The sequence below is a fragment of the Eutrema salsugineum genome, unplaced genomic scaffold (genome assembly GCF_000478725.1).
Source record: "Eutrema salsugineum unplaced genomic scaffold, Eutsalg1_0 scaffold_9, whole genome shotgun sequence".
Taxonomy (NCBI): Eukaryota; Viridiplantae; Streptophyta; class Magnoliopsida; order Brassicales; family Brassicaceae; genus Eutrema; species Eutrema salsugineum.
Genome location: NW_006256342.1, coordinates 12,776,544 through 12,799,611, shown reverse-complemented (window position 1 = coordinate 12,799,611; position 23,068 = coordinate 12,776,544).

Here is a 23,068-nt window from a genome sequence, read left to right as displayed (position 1 = left end):
TAATAACAGGATTTTAAGTTATTTAGTAGTTAGTTGAAATATTATTTATTTTGTTATAATATTGTTTGACAGCCTACAACGAAGAACTGAGTTTTGTGAAGTTGTAGTGATCGATAAATTGTTTAACAGCCTACACTGAAGGACTGAATATTGTGAAGATGTAGTGATCGAGAAAGGGCTGACGAGCCATAGTCAAGCTCTGTTAAGAGTGGTGGCACGGGTAACTTGTCAAGCCCATAATGGGTGGTGGCAGAGAATGAGTATTATTGACGGAAGTTCTTTGGAAATATGTTTGATAACACCGGATTTTGACAATTTTTATGGAGTACTTTAATATATTTTGCAGGTTTTTTTACTCTGTTTTCAAAATTTTTCAAAGGATTTCTATGTTTTCGGATTTTAAAAGACTTTTAAGGTAATTTGGGAGAAAGGGGTGCAAACAAAAAGACTCATTCAGGCCATAAGAACTCTTATGGAGAGATGAAGACCTTCTCACCGTCTGATCACCCTCAAAATTGGACACTTAACAGAAGACTCAGGCAGCTTTCAAATTCACTTGGTTTGGAGACATTCCAACGGTTGGATCTCAAAATATTTCATTGACCCCTGAGACATTTGAAGACAGCCGGCAAGCCACGCGACCGCGGCCAACAGCCCAACCACCGCGGCTAGAGCCATGCGACCGCAGCCAAGCCCTCATTTCCCACGGTCACACTTAAGAAGCCCATTTCTAAAGCTCAAGTTATTTCTTAGCCTCAATTTTGGAACCCTCAATTTTGGAACCCTAGAGACCTTGGAATATTAAAAACTATAAATACTTGTCATTTAGGTCGTTTTAAGATACCACCTTTCATTTTTACCTAAACCCTTTTTCCCAGCCGTTTTATGCGATTTTTGGAGAGGATTCGTCAACTCTGAGTTTATCAATAGAGAAGCTTTCTTTCATCTCTTTTCTTTACTGTTTTTGACTGCTTTCATTAAAACCAATGATGATGTCGACCTCAGCCATGGCTGAGTAGATCCCGAGTTGGGCATAGGATTCCCGAAATGGGCTCTTATAATCGATAAAGAAATCTAGATTTTTAGATCTGGGATTTCAACTATGTTCTCTGTTTATTCTTATTTTTAATGCATGTATGCTTGATTGATCACCTCGTATCTGATCTAGATAATTAGTGTTGCAAAATTCTTTATATCCAACCTAGAATGAAACAGGCGATTTTTCCGTAGGAGTGGAAACCTACCTGCGGCGAATTCCGTACGAGTCCTGTTCAGCTCCTGTGTTTTCTCCCTTCCAGGGTGATGTAAGAACCAGGGGGTTCTCACGGGAAACAAGGTGGTGGAGAGACAAAGCAGGCGGTCGCCCTCTCTTTGGCTCAGTGAATGATAGATAAATGGGGATCTGACACGCAGGTGGTCACCCTCTCGTTTGGGATCATGATATGGTGTGTTGGCGGAGTGAAATACACGAAACAGAGGGGAGGTTACTCTCTGATACGGTGCAGAAGTTCACGTTTGCTTGAATCTCACAAGGAAGCAATGAACAAGATGAGAAGTCGCTTCTCAGAAACTTAGAAGAAAGTTTGTTCTTTTATTGATAATGGGAAAAAGGTCGGTGACTACAAAGCTGCGTGTGGGACTTTTTAAATAGTACGTCAGCTTGAACCTTCTTGGGTTCGACTCAAAGAAGAAAAGACTCAAAACGACAGGACTTTGAAAGAAAATAACAAGAAACAAATCTAGTCTACGAAATCATAAACTCATCGTTTCATTTAATACAAAAAAGGAAAGTTTACTTAAGACTCTTTAAACTAAACTACTGATGTCGTTTTGATTCAGTACTTAGCCGTTGTGGAGGCTGAGATCACCTGCAATGATGATATAATAATTGAAAAGCTTACCTTGGTGTGAAGGGTTCCGGTTGGCCGTTTGTATGGCTGTGGTGGCCGAGCTTGAAGCTGTGGCGTCTCTAGCTTGGAACCTTCTTGTAAATTCTTCTAAGTGCTTCTCCATTGTGGTCAAGTCCTTGTCTTCAAGTCCTTAAGCTTCTTGATGCTCTGTCCTAGCTTCTTGGTCTTCTTGGTCTTTCTCGGGCCCGGGTGGTGTGTTGTGAAGCAGCTCCAAATCTGTTCGTTGGTGGGGCAAGATTCCACGTTCGTTAGCTTCAGAATATGGACTTGGACGAGACATCTTACCTTTGTTGGGGGTTTCCACGCCATCTGGTGGTTCTAGCCCGGGTATCTTTGAATCATCGGCTAAATCTTGTATGGCTTCAGCAATCTCGTTATCCGCTCGGGCAAACTTGTTTCTGTCTTGAGCGTTGGATTCCGCTGGTGATTTTGGTCGAGTGAAGTAAATTTCAGTACGAAAAATTCCATCGTCACATTGGACTTGCCAAGGTGCTACCAATTTCTCGGCTAAAAAATCTCGCGTCTCGGCCAAAAGTTCTTGCGTATCGGCTATTTTTAAATTGTCCTTTAGTTCTTCAAGTTTTAAACCTGAAAATAAAAATCTGCTCGGACTGTAAGCATTTAAATCAAAAAGTGGTCGAGAGATACTTATTTTGGCCTGAGAGACTTGGTCGTCTGGTGGGTCATTCCTGCCTCCCAAGTATTCGGCTCCGGTTTGGCCGCAAAGGTCATTTAATCTGTTTATAACGTTTAGGTCCTGCAACAGCGGATCGCCTAATTCTAGGGCATTGAAAAAGATGTGTAACGCCTTCTTGTATCTATTTCTGAGCTGTTTGATCTTCGATCGTGTCATGGCCCCGTCTTGGACTGTCGGCATTAGCGCCGGTAAGATCTTTGGGTCAATGTCCACATCATTCCCTCCCTCTTCTAAAGGTTTTGACCCCAAAACTTCTTCACCTACATCAAAATAGGATAAGTCAGCCACGTTGAAAGTGTGTGAAATTTTATACTCACCTGGAAGATCCAAACAGTAAGCATTATCGTTGATCTTGCTTAAAACTTTGAAGGGGCCATCGCCTCGCGGTGAAAGTTTGGATGCACTCCGGCCTGGAAATCTTTCGGTTCTCATGTGTAACCAGACCCAATCTCATGGCTCAAACGAGACATCTTTTCGGCCCTTGTCTGCGGCCTTTTTGTAGACATCGGTCTTATTTTCTATGTTGGTCTTCGCTATCTCATATAGCTTTTTGAACAGCTCTCCTCGCCTCAATCCATCTAGATTGGCTCGATCTACCTGTGCTATGGGTCTAAGATCCACTGGAGAAAGAGGGTTAGTGCCATAAACTATCTCAAAAGAAGATAGCTTTGTAGCAGAGTGTCTTGCACGGTTATAAGCAAATTCTACAAAACGGATGCAATCGAGCCATGTACTCATGTTTTTACCAAGGGCAGCCCTAAGTAATGTAGATAAGGTTTGGTTTACCACTTCTGTTTGACCATCGGTCTGTGGGTGGCAAGTTGTGGAGAAAAAGAGCTTGTTGCCTAACTTTTTCCACAAGGTACGCCAAAAGTGGCTGAGAAACTTGGTGTCTCGGTCTGAAATGATTGTTCTCTGGTTCCCATGTAGACGTACGACCTCCTTGAAGAACAAATTGGCTATTTGTGTGGCGTCGCTTGTCTTTTCACACGGTATAAAGTGGGCCATCTTAGAGAACCGGTCAACAACAACAAAGATGGAGTCCTTGTGCCTGATCTTGGGCAAACCTAAGAAAAAATCCATCGAAATATTTACCCAAGGGGCGTTAGGTATAGGCAGAGGCATGTATAGACCGTGAGGGTGTGACCTGGATTTAGCTTTGTGGCACTGGATACATCTTGAGCAGAAACGTTCCACATCTCTTTTCATATGGGGCCAATAGAAATGGTCCATCATAATAGCCAGAGTTTTATCCACCCCAAAGTGTCCCATTAAGCCTCCACCGTGGGCTTCATTAAGCACTAGTTCCCTCATTGATCCCTGCAGAATACATAAGCGTTTATCTTTAAAAAGAAAACCATCGTGTATATAGAAAGAACCTGTGAGGCCTTTGCAGCAATCTTGATATGTTTCACCAAGCTCAGGATCATCCTTGTATAGTTCTTTGATGTGCTCGAAGCCCAAAACTTTGGCCTCCATGGTGGCTATAAGAGTATGGCGCCTTGATAAAGTGCCAGCTACCACGTTTTCTTTGCCATTTTTGTATTTGATTACACAGGGGAAAGTCTCTATGAACTCTAGCCACTTAGCATGCCTCCTTTTAAGTGAAGTTTGGCCACGAAAATGCTTCAAGGTCTCGTGGTCAGTGTGTATGATGAACTCCTTGGACAACAAGTAATGTTGCCACGTCTCCAATGCTCTAACCAGCGCATATAACTCCTTATCGTAGGTGGGGTAGTTGAGGGTGGCTCCATGGAGGTTCACTGAAATACGCCACCGGCCTCTTCTTCTGGTGCAGCGCAGCTCCGATCCCTAACCCAGAGGCTTTGCATTCCACCTCAAACATCTCTTCAAAGTTAGGTAATGCAAGTACGGGCGCTTGGGTGAGCTTGTTCTTCAGAGCTTGGAATGCCGCATCTTGAGCTGCTCCCCACTTAAATGGAACACTCTTTTTGATGACGGCCATGAGTGGTGCTGCCACGGTGCTGAAATCTTTTACAAATCGCCGGTAAAAGCTGGCTAACCCATGAAAGCTTCGAACGTGACCGATGGTGGTGGGAGTGGGCCATTCCTGTATGGATTTTATCTTCTTTATATCCACCTTTAAGCCCTGTTCACTCCAATAAATCCTAAAAACACGAGTTGGTTAGTACAGAAGGAATACTTCTTGAGGTTAGCATAAAGGCCTTCCTTGCGAAGTTATTTGAGCACTATTTCAAGGTGTTTGAGATGATCACGTATGTTCTTACTATATATAAGTATGTCATCAAAATAAACTACTACAAATTTACTTATATATTCTCAAAGAACCTGGTTCATCAGTCGCATAAAGGTGCTTGGAGTATTAGTTAAGCCAAAAGGCATTACTAGCCACTCGTACAAGCCTTGCTTAGTTTTGAAGGCCGTTTTCCATTCATCTCCCTCACACATTCTGACCTGATGATACCCACTCTTCAAATCCACTTTGGAGAAAATAGTGGAGCCACTAAGTTCATCCAACATGTCGTCTAAACGCGGAATTGGGTGCCTATACTTGATGGTAATGTTGTTTATGGCCCGGCAATCCACACACATGCGCCATGTGCCATCCTTCTTGGGCACTAGAAGCACAGGCACGACACAGGAGCTGAGGCTCTCTCTGATATAGCCCTTGTCCATCAGGTCTCGCACTTGTCTCTCAAGCTCTTTGCCTTCTTCCGGGTTCATTCGGTAAGCTGCCTTATTTGGTAACGGCTGGCCTAGAACAAGGTCTATCTGATGTTCTATCCCTCGTAGAGGTGGAAGCCCTGGTTTATTATCGAAGCCTTGCGTTTAATCTGTTGCTCCACCTGGAGTGAAAGGTGTAACAACTCGTGGAGGCCGCTATACTTGACTCTCTCCACTTTGTGGGCTATCCTTTCGTGTAGACCGTCCACAAACTGAGCCATTAAGGCCTCCTCAGTCTCTTTAAGCTCTAACAAGTTCATCAACTTCTCGAACTCTTAAAAATACTCTTCCATGCTCCTTGTTCCCTGAGACAACTTACGAAATATTTTTTGTAAGTCTCGGTGATAATGCTCCAGAACATACTTGAGTCGCAAGAGATATTTCATGTCATGCCAAGTTTGAATAGGTCCGAAGACTTGGCGCCTCCTCTCAGCTACGGTTCGGTCCCACCATGCTAGTGCATTGTAGGTGAGCTGAGCTGCGGCTAAGGCCACTTTCTTGCTCTCGCCATAGCCATAGCAGTCAAAAATGTACTCTAGCCATCGCTCCCAATCAAAGTAGACTTCGGGATTTGATTTTCCTGCGTAAGTTGGCGGCATTAGTTTGATATCATGGTTAACTTCTCTTGGTTCACACCCTCGAGGCCTGTTGCGTAGCAAAGGGTCTTGTCTTCTCTGATGTCGCCGTCGCATAGGGTCGGGAGGAAGTTCCTCCTCCAATTCAGGCATACTGTCTGAATCAGAATCATGTAGATTCTCATCAGCTTGATTGTGCACGTTCCTCCAAGCTTGAGGTATCACATAATTCGGTGCTCGGTGAGCTAGTGGCTCGAGTCTTGCGACGCGTTCACGCGTACCCCTCAATTCTTCTCTCATGGTGGCTAGCATGGCCATGAGCTCGTTGTGTTGTTGTCCATTTGCGTGAGCAGGTTCGGTATTCTCGGTGTTATCTCCCATAATTCTTGTAATCTCACAAAAACAACAACTCGTCAAAGTACCAAATGTCAAATGAAATTTAAACGAAAAAGATAACTAAGACTCTACTACAATTTTATTTTTTTAATTTTCTGTTTTAATGAAAACGAAGACTCAACAATACAAGATGAGATGGAAAAAAAATGACTTAGACTTTTTTTTTTTTTTTTTCTTAGGCGAAAAGAAACAAAATAATGAACTAATACCCTAGCTACTTTTTTTTTTGCTTTTCTTAATAGGTAACTAGCCGATCTAGCAACCTAGGAATGCAGAAACAAGAAATAATTAAAAGGGATAATAGTAAGAACACCGAAAACAGAACTTTCGGCTCTGTTACCAGATGATGTAAGAACCAGGGGGTTCTCATGGGAATTAAGGTGGTGGAGAGACAAAGCAGACGGTCGCCTTCTCTTTGGCTCAGTGAATGATCGATAAATGGGAATCTGACCAGCAGGCGGTCGCCCTCTTGTGTGGGATGAGGAGATGGTGTGTTGGCGGAATGAATACACGACACAAAGGGGAGGTTACTCTCTGATACGGTGCAGAAGTTCACGCTTGCTTGAATCTCATAAGGAAGCAATGAACAAGATGAGAAGCTGCTTCTCAGAAACTTGAAGAAAGTTCGTTCTTTTATTGATAATGGGAAAAAGGTCGGTGACTACAAAGCTGCGTGTGGGACTTTATAAATAGTCCGTCAGCTTGAACCTTCTAGGATTCGACTCAAAGAAGAAAAGACTCAAAACGACAGGACTTTGAAAGAAAATAACAAGAAACAAACCTAGTCTACGAAATCATAAACTCATCGTTTCATTTAATACAAAAAAGGAAAGTTTGCTTAAGACTCTTTAAACTAAACTACTGACGTCGTTTTGATGTAGTACTTAGCTGTTGTGGAGGCTGAGATCACCTGCAATGACGATATAATAATTGAAAAGCTTACCTTGGTGTGAAGGGTTCCGGTTGGCCGCTTGTATGGCTGTGGTGGCTGAGCTTGAAGCTGTGGCGTCTCTGGCTTGGAACCTTCTTGTAAAGTCTTCTAAGTGCTTCTCCATTGTGTCCAAGTCCTTGTCTGCAAGTCCCCAAGCTTCTTGATGCTCCGTCCTAGCTTCTTGGTCTTCTTGATCTTTCTCGGGCCTGGGTTGTGTGTTGTGAAACAGCTCCAAATCTGTTCGTTGGTGGGGCAAGATTCCACGTTCGTTAGCTTCAGAATATGGACTTGGACGAGAGATCTTACCTTTTTTGGGGGCTTCCACGCCGTCTGGTGGTTCTAGCCCGGGTATCTTTGAATCATCGGCTAAATCTTGTATTCGGCAATCTTGTTATCCGCTCGGGCAAACTTGTTTCTGTCTTGAGCGTTGGATTCAGCTGGTGATTTTGGTCGAGTGAAGTAAATTTCAGTACGAAAAATTCCATCGTCACATTGGACTTGCCGAGGTGCTACCAATTTCTCGGCTAAAAAATCTCGCGTCTCGGCCAAAAGTTCTCGCGTACGGCTATTTTTAAATTGTCCTTTAGTTCTTCAAGTTTTAAACCTGAAAATAAAAATATGCTCGGACTGTAAGCATTTAAATCAAAAAGTGGTCGAGAGATACTTATTTTGGCCTGAGAGACTTGGTCGTCTGGTGGGACATTCCTGCCTCCCAAGTATTCGGCTCCGGTTTGGCCGCAAAGGTCATTTAATCTGTTTATAACGTTTAGGTCTGGCAACAGCGGATCGCCTAATTCTAGGGCATTGAAAAAGATGTGTAACGCCTTCTTGTATCTATTTCTGAGCTGTTTGATCTTCGATTGTGTCATGGCCCCGTCTTGGACTGTCGGCATTAGCGCCGGTAAGGTCTTTGGGTCGATGTCCACATCACAGGGCCAGAGTGGAAACCTACTGGTCATGGTTTCGAGAGACAGTTGGTTATGATCACTACGGTGACGTAGCCATACCGCCGTACTCTAGCTCTAGAACCCTAATATTTCGATATCTGTCGATCCCAATCTAAAATCCCTAGTGTTAAAAACCAATTATAATCCCTGTAGAGTTCCCGAAAGTTTAGTGTTTTTAGTCATAGTTTACAAATCGATATTCACTTGCTTTCATAGATCTGCATTTTTTCTTACTTTTGTTTGATTTTCTACTTGTTCCATTTTGCTTCCATTCAATATTATACTTGCTTTTTAGGATAGATTTATTTATGTTCTTTAGTTTTAGTTTAATCCGTGACAAACAACAACCCCTTAAAACCGATTTAGTCTAAACATAAACTTACAAACCGTAGAAAAATACTAGGCACACAAATCCCTGTGGATTCGATGCCTAAGTACTACAACTGATTAGTTGTGCACTTGCGGCTTTCATTTGGTTTTATTAAGGGTAAACTTGTTCCCTCACCTCATAGCACATTAAGTCTTTGGCTCCGTTGCCGGGGATTTGTTTCGCTGTCCTTTTTGTTTTTTCTTGTTCTAATTTATGTTCTTGACATAAGATCTCTAGTTCCTTCATAAGTTGCTGAATTATCTTTCTCTTCTTTTGTTTTTCTCTGAATTGCATGAATACTAGGCGCAAACCTGTAGAAAACATTCCAATTCCAGACAAGATAGACAGACACGAAAGAGAACTTCGAAGACTTAGACGAACGCAAAGAATGGCCGAGGATGACCAGCCTGGAGATCCTGTTAACTGCAACCTAAACATGGACCACAATGGGTCCGAATATGGTGAAATTGAAGAAAATGATCACAGGAAAGGTGATCATCCTTGACAAGATGGAGAGGAGAATGAGATCCATGGAACTGGTTTTGTTTGACCAAAGAGATGATTTGAGGCTTGACATCAAACTCGTTCCTGAATGTGGATCACAAGAAGTTTTATCCTACTGTCCCAGACGATGTTTCAAACAAAGGAAAGCAGCCAAAGGAGAAAGACAAGGAGAAGTCAAGGCCTTTTGCAAAAATCAAGACAATCATCCCGACCAGATTCAACAGAGTCTAGTGAGGAACAGATCTAAGAACTGATTGATAACACAAAAAAGGTCCTAAACAACGTTAAAGTACGAAAGAAGAGTAAAGGAAAGAAGTTGGTGTTACAAGGAGAAGAAGCCAAATCTCCAACACCTGGGGATGATAAAGGCACATCAAGAGAAGTGCCATGTCCTCCTACCTGATCTTTTAAGCCTAAGTCGAGCTAAACGACTTAAAACAAAAGCGCTTAATGAGAGGCAACCCATTTAGGTACACTTTCTTTTAGATTTCTCTTTCTTTTTGCAATATATGTTTTCTCTTTCTTTTAAAGTTTCAGGTACTCTTATAAAACAAAAGCACAAAAAAACAGAAAAATAGAAAATCCCAAAAAAGAAGTATATGTTTTTAGCTGCTCGGCCTGGCTGGAACCTGGATGAAGGATGCAGGCCGCAGGAAAATCGGCCGCGGTCGCAACCAACCAACCCGCAGCCAACGTATGATCGACCACAGCACCGTGAATGTGACCGCGGCCGGACCCTTATTCACACGCGATCGTGCGTCTCCTAACCGCGGCCGTTTGTCGTTGAGACAGGACCTCTGATTTTTGGTGCTTTTCAGAGATTCCCGGTGATTTCGGAACATTCTCGGGACAGGTCATTCTGATTTCCCGTAAGTTTTTAATTCCCAGTTACGTAACAAACAAGTAAGGTAAGTTCCCGTAAGCTTTTGAATTTCCAAAATTTTCCCGTGTTTTTGTAGCAAAAACGCTCTTTGAAGAAAGGAAGTGCACTTTTTGGATCAAAACTCCTTTTCCTCTTCTCTTCCAAGAGACTTGGAGATTTAAGAGATAGAACATCTTTTTCAATTCTTAAGCTTCTTAAGCGATTCTTGGACCAAACCTCACTCTTTTTCAAAGCTGATTTCAAATCCATCATCAAATCGCTCTTTAGCAAGGTATGAAGCTCAAACTCGCCATTTTTAATTGATTTTGGAATTTAGGGTTTTCTTAAAAAGCTCAAATCTAAGTTTATTAGTGGAAGAGATAGCTTAATAATAATAGATTGGCCTTCTAGGTTGTTTGGAAATCGATTTTGACACCTGGTTTAAGAGGAATTGAGAATTTTGAAATTTGGATTCTATATGCTTTTTGAAAATCAAATTTGGACTAGTAAAGTTGATGAATTTGATCAAATGTTGTGTTATTAGTGATTCGTATTAGGTAACCTATAAATTTGACAAGGAAATTTCTCAATTAAACCAATTTTTAGAAAATGTCTATGTCAAGAACATCATAAATCCGAATCAGGTCATGAAGTACTCGATTTTTTGAATTGATATCGATTAAGCTTGCTTGTTGTTTTAACAAATCTCTTGATACTCTGATTTGTATCCCTGAGCGTTAACGCGTTAAACTCAGCATCCATATTTACTCTTTTTTCGAGAATCATCTTGTCTTGCAGGAACATGGAACAAACCGAGTCTGGAATAAGCCGTTGCACTGGTGACAGCTCCGAGGCAATACCCGATGATAGTAATCTTGGAGAGTACATGCTGAGCCGAGCTAGACTGAGAACAAGAGGTCGAGTGATGAGGCTCCTCCAACATTCACGAGAGGCCCATGCGATTCACGAGCCACCAAAGATCAGATACATTAGTATGGAGATCAACCCAAGAGTCGACTATGCAAGACGGTTCAAGAATCTGAACATCAAACCAATGCCCTGCATTGATTATCATACACTCGAGATGCTTGGGATCAGAGAAGATATCATCTGGTATATCGAGGCACTTAGGTTGGGACCCTACATGGAGCTGAATCTTCCAACTTATGCCGAGCTAGTTCGCGAGTTCTTCACCACACGAAGAGGAGGAGCCCCAACGCATCTGACGGTGTTTTATCATTCTTTATCCGCGGACAGTCCTACACACTCACCATTTCTGCACTTTGTGAAGCTCTTAAGCTTCCATACACTGATGACATTCATCTCAAAGAAAAGCCTGATTTTGACTTGTGGAGAGAGATGGGTCATGGAGTCTATGGTAGCAAGAGATCCAAGTCAGCCCTTCTTACTCATCCTGCAGTGAGAGTTGTGCACAAACTCTTGGCACCCACGATTTTCTCTAGAGCCAACACGGGTGTATCCTGAAGACCGAGCTCATTACACTTCAGACACCATTTATGGACAACCCTCGACTTTCCTGCTTTGCCTGGATAATTGCACAGAACATGGTGAAGGTGAAGCATGATTTACATGGATGTGATGATACTACTACTGCTTTTGGGATTTGATTTCTCATCTGATGATCCACTTGTCGACGTCTGGTATGACCTACTCTATCCTTCTTGCGATCACACTATCTCTCGTGCCATTTTCAATCCAGACAGGTTCGGTTACAAATATTGCACTGCCACCGAGAAACACCGAGTTTGTTTACCTTCAGCATCAGTCCCGAGACTGTGTAACGGAGCACGCCCACAATGGACTCCGGGACCTGATGAGTCTCTACCTTCTGTACCTCGCCTGCCACTCACTATAGGGCAATACATAGTGGCTAAGGCCAATCGCGACGCAGCTGCAGCACGTTCTCGCTATCAGCCATCAGTTTCCACCGACCATACCTCATCATCTACATCATCAGGCACACAGTCTGACCTGGAGCGCAGAGTTGAGAGACAGGGACGACGTTTTGAGCGCGTCGCCACCTTCCTGCAGGAGCAGCACCAGTTCGAGGTAGACACATTAGACGAAGATTGATAGATCAGGACTTCATCGTCATTTCACCACCATCACGCTTCTATCATCATTTTTTTTTCTTCTATTTTTAGACTATCTTGCTTTTATTTACCATCTTCTCACCAACTTTTTCACATTGGGGCAATGTGATTTAAGTCTGGGGGATGATGTCTATCCGTACTAATCATTTTCTTGCTTTGTTTTCAAATTTCAAGTACTTTTTAAATTTTTAATATGTAACCTATGCGACTTTTAGTATTTTTCAGGAATGTTTGACACAAAAATATGATGACTTAGACCTGACGCTTCTACACTACGCATGATAGCTCATTTGTGGTTAGCACTAGACTAGGCGGTAGCTTAAGTACTTGCACTACGAACTCCCACCAGAGGACTTCTATTCATGGAGATTCTTTCTGACAAGATATACTAGCTCTTTTTATTTGACGTTAATATTGATATCTAATTTTCTCATCATTGATTATAAGCAGGCATCGAGCTATACATCTAGGACATCATTTTCCTCATTTTTACCAATCTTTGTTGTCCTAGGTGGCCAGTTCATCTTTAGCTGGTACCATACCCTAAACCCAAACCTTTATTTTCGAACCTCATGCATTCTCTCTTTCGTTTATATCAGCAGATGTGTGCAAAAATGTTGGAGAGAAGAGGAACGACGCAGTTTTTAGTCACTCAAGAGTAAAACTGAATGGAATTGGGAAGGAAGAGTATCAGAAACCTTATCAAGCTTTATATTGCCTCAGAAAATTCATTCTTGTTGGCAATTTTGTGCTCTCTATGAATCTATATCTAAAGTTGTTTCCTCTATCTCAAAAAAAAAATGAAAGGAAAGGAAACAAAAGCCTAATGAGTCTTAGATTGTCAAAATTATTTGGAGCAAAGGCAACCATTATTCATCTATGGAGCTATGACTTTGTAAGTTAGACAAAAATCTAAGTCTGGGGGATTTAGGAGAGAACCTGAGGAAGAAGACCAAAGATTTATGGCAAGAAGAAATTGACTGGAAAGTGTGGATATCAATAGGTTCACTCTCTCTTGCGGTTTTGCATATTATCTTGCATCCTCCAGATCTTCAGGTAACACAGAAACACTTTAAGCCTCACCCCTAGAATGACCCCTTTTGATACCTAGATTAGATCGCCTTGCTTATACTTTCTTTGATGAGAATCACCAAAATTTTTAATAAATGTTTATAACTAGTTGACTGGTAGTTAAATCTAAGTGTATAGATTTCCGCATGACGGATTAACAAACTAGTTATACCCGTACTTTTAGTGAGAATTTTATAGGTTATTACCGATTGATGCATAATGATTGATATTAGTCTACAAGTGTGGTCTCTGAGATTTTGTTAGTTCCTGCGTTTTCAAACCTCTCACCGAGATTTGGTCTTTGTTTTGTTTGAGGACAAAAAAAAGTCTAAGTCTGGGGGAGTTGATAACACCGGAATTTGACCATTTTTATGGATCACTTTAATATCTTTTGCAGGTGTTTTTACTACGTTTTGAAAAGTTTTCAAAGGATTTTTATATTTTCGGATTTTAAAAGACTTTTCAGGATTTTAAAGTTGTTAAATGAGTGTAAATCAAGTTAGGTTCAATTTGCAAGATTAGGGTGTCTCAATTTGGTATCAGAGCGTAAAGTTAGCCACACCGGCTCTGACCCCAGAGGCGTTTTGGGACATGTTAGAATTTTTAATCATTTTTTAAAAAAATTTACTTTTCTGGTTTCGAATTTTTGATTTAAAGAAAAAAAAATCAAATTTCAGATTAAAAAAAAAAAATCTTATAGGGGTTAGAGAGTAGGGGAACAACGACATTGACCGAGTCAGTCTTCTTTGATCCCCTAGGTTGAAGATCAGATCCGAGTGTTTCTCCAAGACGTCAAGATCTTACTGCAACGAGAAGGGAAACCAGGAAAAGTCGAATTATCAGAGTCACGTAGTGGAAGCTTTGGGATGTCACGATAAAAGTGATCTGAGCAACACTCCAAGGTATAGTTGATAATCAAGTGGGGACGAAGCAACCCAGGAATTTGAGGACGAATTCATTTCAAGTGGGGGAGTTTGTGACATCCCAAGAATTAGGTTTAGGGCATATTTTTTTAGATCAAAATCCTAAAGTGTTAACCTTAAAACTTGTCTCCGAAGAAACCATAATCCTTACTTACCAAAGAAGTAAAAACCATAAGAGGATAAATTATTGAGGCTCATTCTAAAATGGATCTTGGAGGTTTAAGACTCAATTTTCGTGGTCCATTAGTAAGGTGAAGAAGAACCTAATGAGAGGAGTCCAAAATGATCATTAAGGGCAAAAAAGACCTTTTTTGGGTAAACCCTAAACTCAGTAAACCTCATCACTTGCTCTACAAAAAGTGTGAGCTCGTGACAGATGAGAAGGGAGAGATTTTCTGCAGCGAAGCCCTGTCAAAATCATTTTTGATCAGCCACCATCAAAACAGCTCGAAGGGAAAGCCACTGCAGCAATCTAGAAGGCTAATCCGACGTGTTTTGGCGTGAGAGATAATCGGTTGGTGAAATCAGATCAGATCGGCATGAAACTTGGCAACATGATTCGTGACCAGCTATAGCCACAAGTGGATCATTATTTGGAGATGTATTCTAAAAGTTATGAGTGTTTTCCAGAGCCATATTAACAAAGGTCTGATCCACGAGCAGCCGACATGTGAAGCGTTTTTCTGGCGATCTAGGAAGCTTCAGAAGGCGATCTACATACCAGCGTGAAGATATTTGATCCAGCTTTTCAGATCAATTTTCCAATATCCATTCTGAGCTGTGACCAGGAAGTTATGATCGTTTTCCTGTCGACTATCAAATCTTTCCAAAGGCGAACCAGATCCACTATTCATCATCAAGTGGCAAAGGTGAGGACAAGTTTGTAGATTTCTCAGATTTATTAGTTGATTTAGTAATGTGTGTATGCTTAGTATGGGTATTAAACATGATTGACGATTGGTCTTTGATAATGGTGATTGATATTTGTTGTTGATTGTGTATTGATGATAATTAATAATGAGAACTACTAGAATGTAGTAATAGGATTGTAAGTTATTTAGTCGTTAGTTGAAATAGTGTTTATTTTGTTACAATATTGTTTGACGGCATATAACGAAGAACTGAGATTTGTGAAGTTGTAGTGATCGATAAATTGTTTGACGGCCTACAATGAGAGACTGAATATTGTGAAGCTGTAGTGATCAAAAAAGGGCTGACGAGCCATATTCAAGCCCTGTTAAGGGTGGCGGCACCGGTAACTTGCCAAGCCCGGAATGGGTGGTGGCAGAGAATGAGTACAATTGAGGAAGTTTTTTGGGAATGTGTTACAGAATCTCTAGGTTGATTGTTTTGAAGGATTGAATGATTGTATTTATTTAGAAATATTAGGATCATATATATTATATAATAATATTAGCTATTCTATGTTGATTGTTGTTTGAGTTTGATGCGTATATTATGTATATACATTATTGCTAATTCAAATAATATGTTAAATAATCTTGTGTGTTCCAAGAGAACACCCTCACTGATTATTTTCCCTGAATATTCACCCCTCTCTTCTTTTACTGTGAGACCAAAGAATAGTACTTGTGGCGATCGTTGCGGTGTTATGTCAGAGAGTCATGGGCGCATTTCTGTAATTGTTTTTAATAATAATTTTAAATATATTTTTTTAGGTTTCTTCAAATATTTAATATTCGGTTTATTGTAAAGACTTTTCGAATTTATAATTTATTTATTTTTAATTAAATATTTTAGACACTAATTGAATATTTAATAAATTAGTTATTATTTTTAAAGTTGTTAAATGAGTGTACATCAAGTTAGGTTTAATTTAAAAGATTAGGGTGTCTTAATTCGGTATCAGAGTGTAAGGTTAGCCAAACCAATTCTGACCCATGAGGCATTTTAGGACTTGTTAGAATTTTTAATCGGTTTTTAATAAAAAAATATTTCTTTTCTGATTTTTAGTTTTTTAATTTTAAAAAAAGATTCAAATTTTGGATTTAAAAAAAAAAGGTTTTAAATTTTTCGTATTTCACTAAAAACAAATTCTTATGGGGGTTAGAGAGTAGGGAAACAACGGCCTTGACTGAGTCAATTTTCTTTGATTCCCTAGGTTAAGAATCAGATCTGAGTGTTCCTCCAAGATGTCAAGATTCTAGTGCAACGAGAAGGGAAACCAGGAAAAGACAAATTATCAGAGTCGTGCAGCGGAAACATTGGGATGTTACGATAAAAGTCATTTGAACAACACTCCAAGGTATAGTTGATAATCAAGTGGGGCCGAAGCAACCCGGGAATTTGAGGAAGAATTCATTTCAACTGGGAGAGTTTGTGACATCCCAAAAATTAGGTTTAGGACCTATTTTTTCGATCAAAACCCTAAAAGTGTTAACCTTAAAACTTGTCGCCAAAATAACCCTAATCCTAACTTACCGAAGAAGTAAAAATTATAAGAGGAGAAATTATTGAGGCTCATTCTAAAATGGATCTTGGAGGTTTAAGACTCAATTTTTGTGGTCCATTGGTAAGGCAAAGAAGAACCCAATGAGAAGAGCCTGAAATGATCATTAAGGGCAAAAAAACCTTTTTTGGGTAAACCCTAAACTCAGTAAACCTCATCACTTGCTGTATAAAAAGTGTGAGCTCGTGACAGACGAGAAGGGAGAGAGTTTCTGCATTAGGACTTCTTTCTTAGAGCATCTCCAATGTATGACTCTATATTTTTCTCTATTTTGGAGTAACTTCAAAATGAAATTGTATTTTACTCCAATGTAAGCTTCGTTTTTACTCCAAAATGGAGTTATGACTAAAAAAATGGAGAAACTCTATTTTTTGCTCCATATATAGAGTAAGTCCATTTTTTACTCCATTTTGGAGTGAGATTTGGAGTAGGGTTGGAGATAATCTTGCTCCAAACTCTATTTTGCAATGAAATTTGCAGTAGGGTTGGAGATGGTCTTAGGTCGCTTTTTGTTAACCGATCTTTCATCTTCTCTCTCATCAAAACATTCTTCAGTTGCTTTTAGATGAAGGAGTCATGGAAGAACCAGACGAATGATTATCAAGATCCTCATAACTCATAATCATCTACAGTTACTACAATAGATAACGTTCTTGACGCTTTACCAAAAAAATAAAAAATTATCCAAATAGCGGACTCGTTAATTCTATGAATTTTATAACATTTTACCTCTGATCGAGAATCTCACTAAGTCATAATGTCATCATCTTGAGACCATAAATGAACTAAATACGAGGACTGACTTTCTGTAGTATGTTCTTCTATAACTGTTATGTTGAAAAGTATTCTTTGCGTTATGAGTTTACTCAAGCCATCAGGGAGTCCTCTTGGAGTATCCTGTGTAGTATATTTACCGTGATTAATATAATTTTTTGACAACGTAAATAATGCATATTGTATATAAAGAATTAAGGAAACACCTCGTCCATTATTTCTATTATGGACTCAGCAAAATGACTTAAAAGTTTATGAGCAGTGTCATCAAACAACATGAATCGGACATCGACACCTGATTCATCAGTAACAAATAATACGATGTATTACTTATATTATTTTGAAGGAAAACGGAAATGTAAGTAATTTGTAATATAATGAATTTACATTAAATTTAATGGGATGATGATATGTATTACCTTGCCAACAGTTTGAAATGGTAGGAATGTGCTGTATTACTTTAGGCCTTTTGATGTTTCAAAATCTGAGATGGGTCGGGTATAAAGTATCCACGTGTTTATCTGTTTTTAATAAGTAGTGTATTTAGAATTTTTATACAGAGAAAATTTGAAGCATTTACTGAGTCAAGATAGATTGTCCAATCAGGTTTTGAAATTTCAGCGACCTTGCCACATCACATTTAACATGGAATAAACGTCATCATTGATGTGGCGAGGAGCTTGCTTCTCCCCATTTCTATCCAATCAAATTAAAACAAAATCAGGATTTTTACAGAACAATTCATTAAACTACATTGTCATTTAATATATATAGGATGAATGATTTTGTATTTCTAGCAGATTTTGTTTTTGTGCATCTGCATCACAATGCAATAGTCATATTAAATGCAGATGTCAATCTCATGTCAATATGCCAAATATTTTTTTTTACATCATTTTCCGAGTTACTTTAGCAATGTATATGTTAGTATGTATGTTAGTTAATTTCAGAAATTATGGTTGCCCACATATAACCCAGATTTTTATAATTCGGGGATTAATCAAAATTTTTTGATCTGCAATTTCATGATTCTAAAAAGTGCCAAATTTGGTAAACTTGTTCACATTCATTTAGAGTATATACCTTATTATCCAGCCGTAATTCCGATCTAAAACTTATTAAAAAAAAAGGGAAACGACGTATTTTCCCTTCTGAAATTTCATATAGTAACAGATCCACCTAAGCTTTCAATCTCGTCCTAAATTCCTTAAATTTGAAAGTTAAAAACATATATCTCCCGTATAGAAAGTTTGAAACATATTTTCACATAATTCATGGTTTAAATGGTTTATGAGCTTAACCTAATATAAACCGACACTAAACCAAATAAAAAAAATATTTACCAGACAAATAGACTAAACAGTTCAAAAACCATTTCAGTTTTTTTTTCTTCTTCCTCTTGGATGCGGCAAAACATTACAGTTAATATTGATATAGCAAATCCAATTCAAAATTCATCCGAACAACTATAGAATCAAATCATTACAGCCATTTTAAATCAAAATCCCTATGAAAATTTAACCAAGTAAAGCCCTATGAACAACCTTTAATCTACAAAAACAAAGACACCCTGAAAATTCAATTTAGCAATTGATCGGAGAGACTCTATAGAACCAGTTCGATTCCCAGCCAAATTAATTGGGCCATTCAGGTGTGTGTCTTTTAGTGTATAGAAATATATTTGTATATTGAGTCTGTATAGGTTCGGTTAAGTGCTCTGGAATGTACGGTTTATTATAATTATTGTAAACCAGTTTTGGTTCAGTGAGTATGCTCACTATATACGTCTGTAACTAACTTTGTTATTCATGAATGGAATATCTGAGTTTTTACGCTTTCTCTCTACGATGAAGAAGACTAATATGGTATCAGAGCTTAACTCGCTCAAGTCTCTGTGTTTCTTCTTTGTTTTCGCTCAGATTTTCATCTTTTCTTCGTTTTTCACCGAATAAACTTTGATTCGAGTCGACATTTGTGTTCCATTTAAAATTTGAAGCACCCGAATCGCTTCTGGGAGCTCCGATTTCTTCGATTCTACGACATCTAAGCTCTTATTGTTTACAATGATGAAACAAGGAAAGAAAACTTGTGGACGAGCTGAAACTCAAGACGAATCACCAATTGATGCTCAATTTCAAGATGATGACATCTCGCTGACTCTTAATTTTGGGTTCACAACTCGTCGTGGCAGATCTATTCAACCTCAAGTAAAAACTGAATCGTGTTCCCAAGTAAAGTCCATATTCTTTCTCTCGTTACTCATATTCTTGATGGAACTAACTACAAAAATTGGTCAATAGCTATGCGAATGAGTCAAGATGCAAAGAACAAGTTGAGTTTTGTTGATGGCTCACTTCCGTGACCTGATGTTTACGATGTTTCTTTCAAGATATGGAGTAGATGTAATAGTATGGTAAAACCTTGGTTGCTGAATGTAGTGAATAGAGAAATCTACGATAGTATTCTATACTACGATGATGCAGTTGAAATGTGTAATGATTTGGCTTCACGATTCAGAGTCAGTAACCTTCCCAAGAAATATCAGCTTCAACAGGCGATTGCTTATCTCAAACAAGGTCCTCTTGACTTTTCGGCGTATTACACAAAGAAGAAAACTCTATGGGAGCAGCTTGCTAATACAAAGGTCACTACCGTGAAGAGATGCAATTGTGATCAAGTTAAGGAACTGTTGGAAGAAGCTGAAACTAGCAGGATCATTCAATTCCATATGGGATTAAATGAAAACTTTGCTAACATCCGAGGTCAAATTCTCAATATGAAGCCTAGACCTAGATAGAGAGATATATACAATATGCTTGATCAGGATGAGAGCCAGCGTCTTATTGGAGGAATAACACCAACCACATTCTCACCTCCAGCTGTTTTTCAGACACAGGCGTCCCCTATAATAACCCGTTCAAGAGATTAGAACGCGGTCAATGAAAAAGCTTAGAAAAGCAAGGAAGCAGCTAAGGTTAATGGTCAAGAGCTTTAAGTTTTAGTTATAGAAGTTAACTTTTCATCTAATGAAGTCAAATATTTAGTCGCGCGGGTGGATCAGTGGCTCGTTTCGGTTCGATCGGAACGTAAAAAGTGGGTTGGTTAGGAGAAGCTGCTCGATGACTCAGCAGCTTGACTCAGCAGCCTACTTGCCTGCTTGAGCAGCCTGCTTGGCTGCTTTAGCAGCTTAGACACACGCCAGACATGCGCCAGAAAACGCTTTCCACGCGCCGGGAAACGTTTTTCACGCGCCGGGATACGCTCTGCACGCGCCGGGATACACTCTCCATGCGCCAGCACACGCCAAGCACGACACAGCAGCTCTGTGTCCTGCTTCACCTGCTTATGCTCCACACGCAAGCACGACACAGCTGCTCGGAAATCTTTTTTGAATCTCCATATTTACCTATAGATATAAGCTTTAGGATTTGGTTTCCAATATAGAAAAGAGCAGCTCTGCTTGAAAAGTTCCGGCGACTGTGACCGCCGTCGACCACTGCGAACCACCACGCGAGCCATAGTCGGGTAGCTAGTCGAGAACAGTCAGGTAGGCCGTTTTAGTTTGAAGTCACCTGTCTAACCTAGTTTTTCGTATATATATGTGTATATTATGTGTTGCATTTGCGATATGAATCCACGGCACGTGCACTAGCACATATTTTAGTGTCGTGTGGATGAAAGATGTGAGTTTGATGCCCTGTGAAACTTCTCTCAGCCAAGTGATGTGATGAGATATCCGGGCTTGCGAGACGGATATGAGAATGTTGTGAAATCCCGGGTTGATGAGTGATGCATGAGAGAAGACAGTCGCGACTTTTTAGCCTGTGTGGCTAGAGTCCGATTTGTGCAAAATGTGAGATTTTTCTTTGTGCGGGATTCGGTCAATGGCATCTGAGAGATTTGACGTTTGAGTGTATGTTGGGTGTATGCATGTATAATAATTATATATTATAATGCATCTCATGTGAGATTATTATTGTTGTGGCGTGATGCGTGTTTTGCGTGATGTTTTGGATTTTCGGGTTATTGCTTGAACGGTTAGGGGGAACCGAGCTCACTGAGCAATTAGTGCTCACGACTCTACTTGTTTTGCAGGTGACCATAGCGGGTAGCCAATTGGGACAGAGAAGTTTAGGACCATTGGTGTAGATTTCGTGCTTTTTGCAAAACCAAGTATGATTTCAGTTGTTTTCGGTATAATGTTTTCTTAGGGCGCCCATTGTATAAAAAAACAATGTAGTAAAAGTATGTTTTATAAAAGCTCGGGATTTTGAATGATACTAGTCTTTGTCCAAGACGAACCAACTACCAGGCACGTCTCAGGTTGAAAAGCTGGGAGACGCGTTCGGTACGTCGACCTTAGGCTCTTGGACGTGCATGTTCTTGTTTGATTGGTGCACAGCTAAGAACCTCGGGCCATCAGTCTGTGCGCGCAACAGTAGCACCGTCGATCCGGTTTGGGTTCGAACGGTCGGCTGTGCATGTTCTTGTTTGATTGTTTCACGGCCGGTCATTGCACTCAGATCTAAACCGAGTCGAGGGTGTTACAACGGTGGTATCAGAGCATGGTTCTCCATGTTCACTCGGGACCCCTTTTTCAATGTTTAATCGAGTAAATGAGTCGCAAAATGGCATTTAGGAAACCAACCAACTTCTCTATTTAGGTAGATGGGATTAGGATTTACCCTTGTTTTGGATGAATATTTTCAAGGCAGGTGATGACGTTCCATCGAAGCCAGTGATGTATGCAAGGCCTGATGATCTTGTAGATAAGAATAAACCTAAACCTTCTTGACCTGTTAAGGTCTCCGCTCAGGTACGTATGGGTTTTAACTCATTGTTGTTTGACTCAGAAATGAATTATGTTGATTTGATGATTGATTGTGATGGATGAAAAGTAAATATAAATGAAATATATATGAAAGAACATAACGTGTTGGTGGAATCCACCCACGTTTTGTTTGGCAATAACATGAATCGGACATTGACACCTGATTCATCAATAACAAATAATACGATGTAATACCTACATTATTTTGAAGGAAAACGGAAATGTAAGTAATTTGTAATATAATGAATTTACATTAAATTTAATGGGATGATCATATATATTACCTTGCCACGACAACATTGAACGCAAATATATCACCAGAATTTTTGCAACTGAAAAGAGGAATCTGCTTATCGTAATTTTTTTATCAGACAAGATGTCATGCTCTAACACTTTGATGTTGCATGGTTTACAAGCCCAATAATACCACAGCTTTGAAGTGTCAACATCTTTGATTTTTGTGCAAGTTACAATGTCGACGGACTATAATAAAGCCAATCATATGTATCATTTTTTAAATGTAAATAAATATATAGCATTAGTTAATTCATCTCATACCACTTTTGTCGAATTTCAGGTAGTTTACGCCTTCTATACTTGACACCTATAAATTTTTCATGATAGTCAATCACACCACCCCAAGAAGATGAATAACTTGGTTCAGCATGAACAATCATTGGATTGTTTTTTGGCAACCTATAAACCACATACATTTATATAATAAATAGAATACTGTCAATACAATTTAAATCGTGTTAAAACATATTGTTCTTTGAATTCTTTGACAATCTTCACGTCAGGATCAAACAATTTTTTTTTGGAGTTGAAAGAGTTTAATAATGATATGTCACCTATAGTAAAAAAATAATTAAATAACTGTTATCAAGTTAGTGCCATATCAAATTGAAAAACGGTGTGCATATGAATATACTATATTGTGATCTCACCTTTGTACTCTTTTATACAGACAAACTACATTAGTTAGAC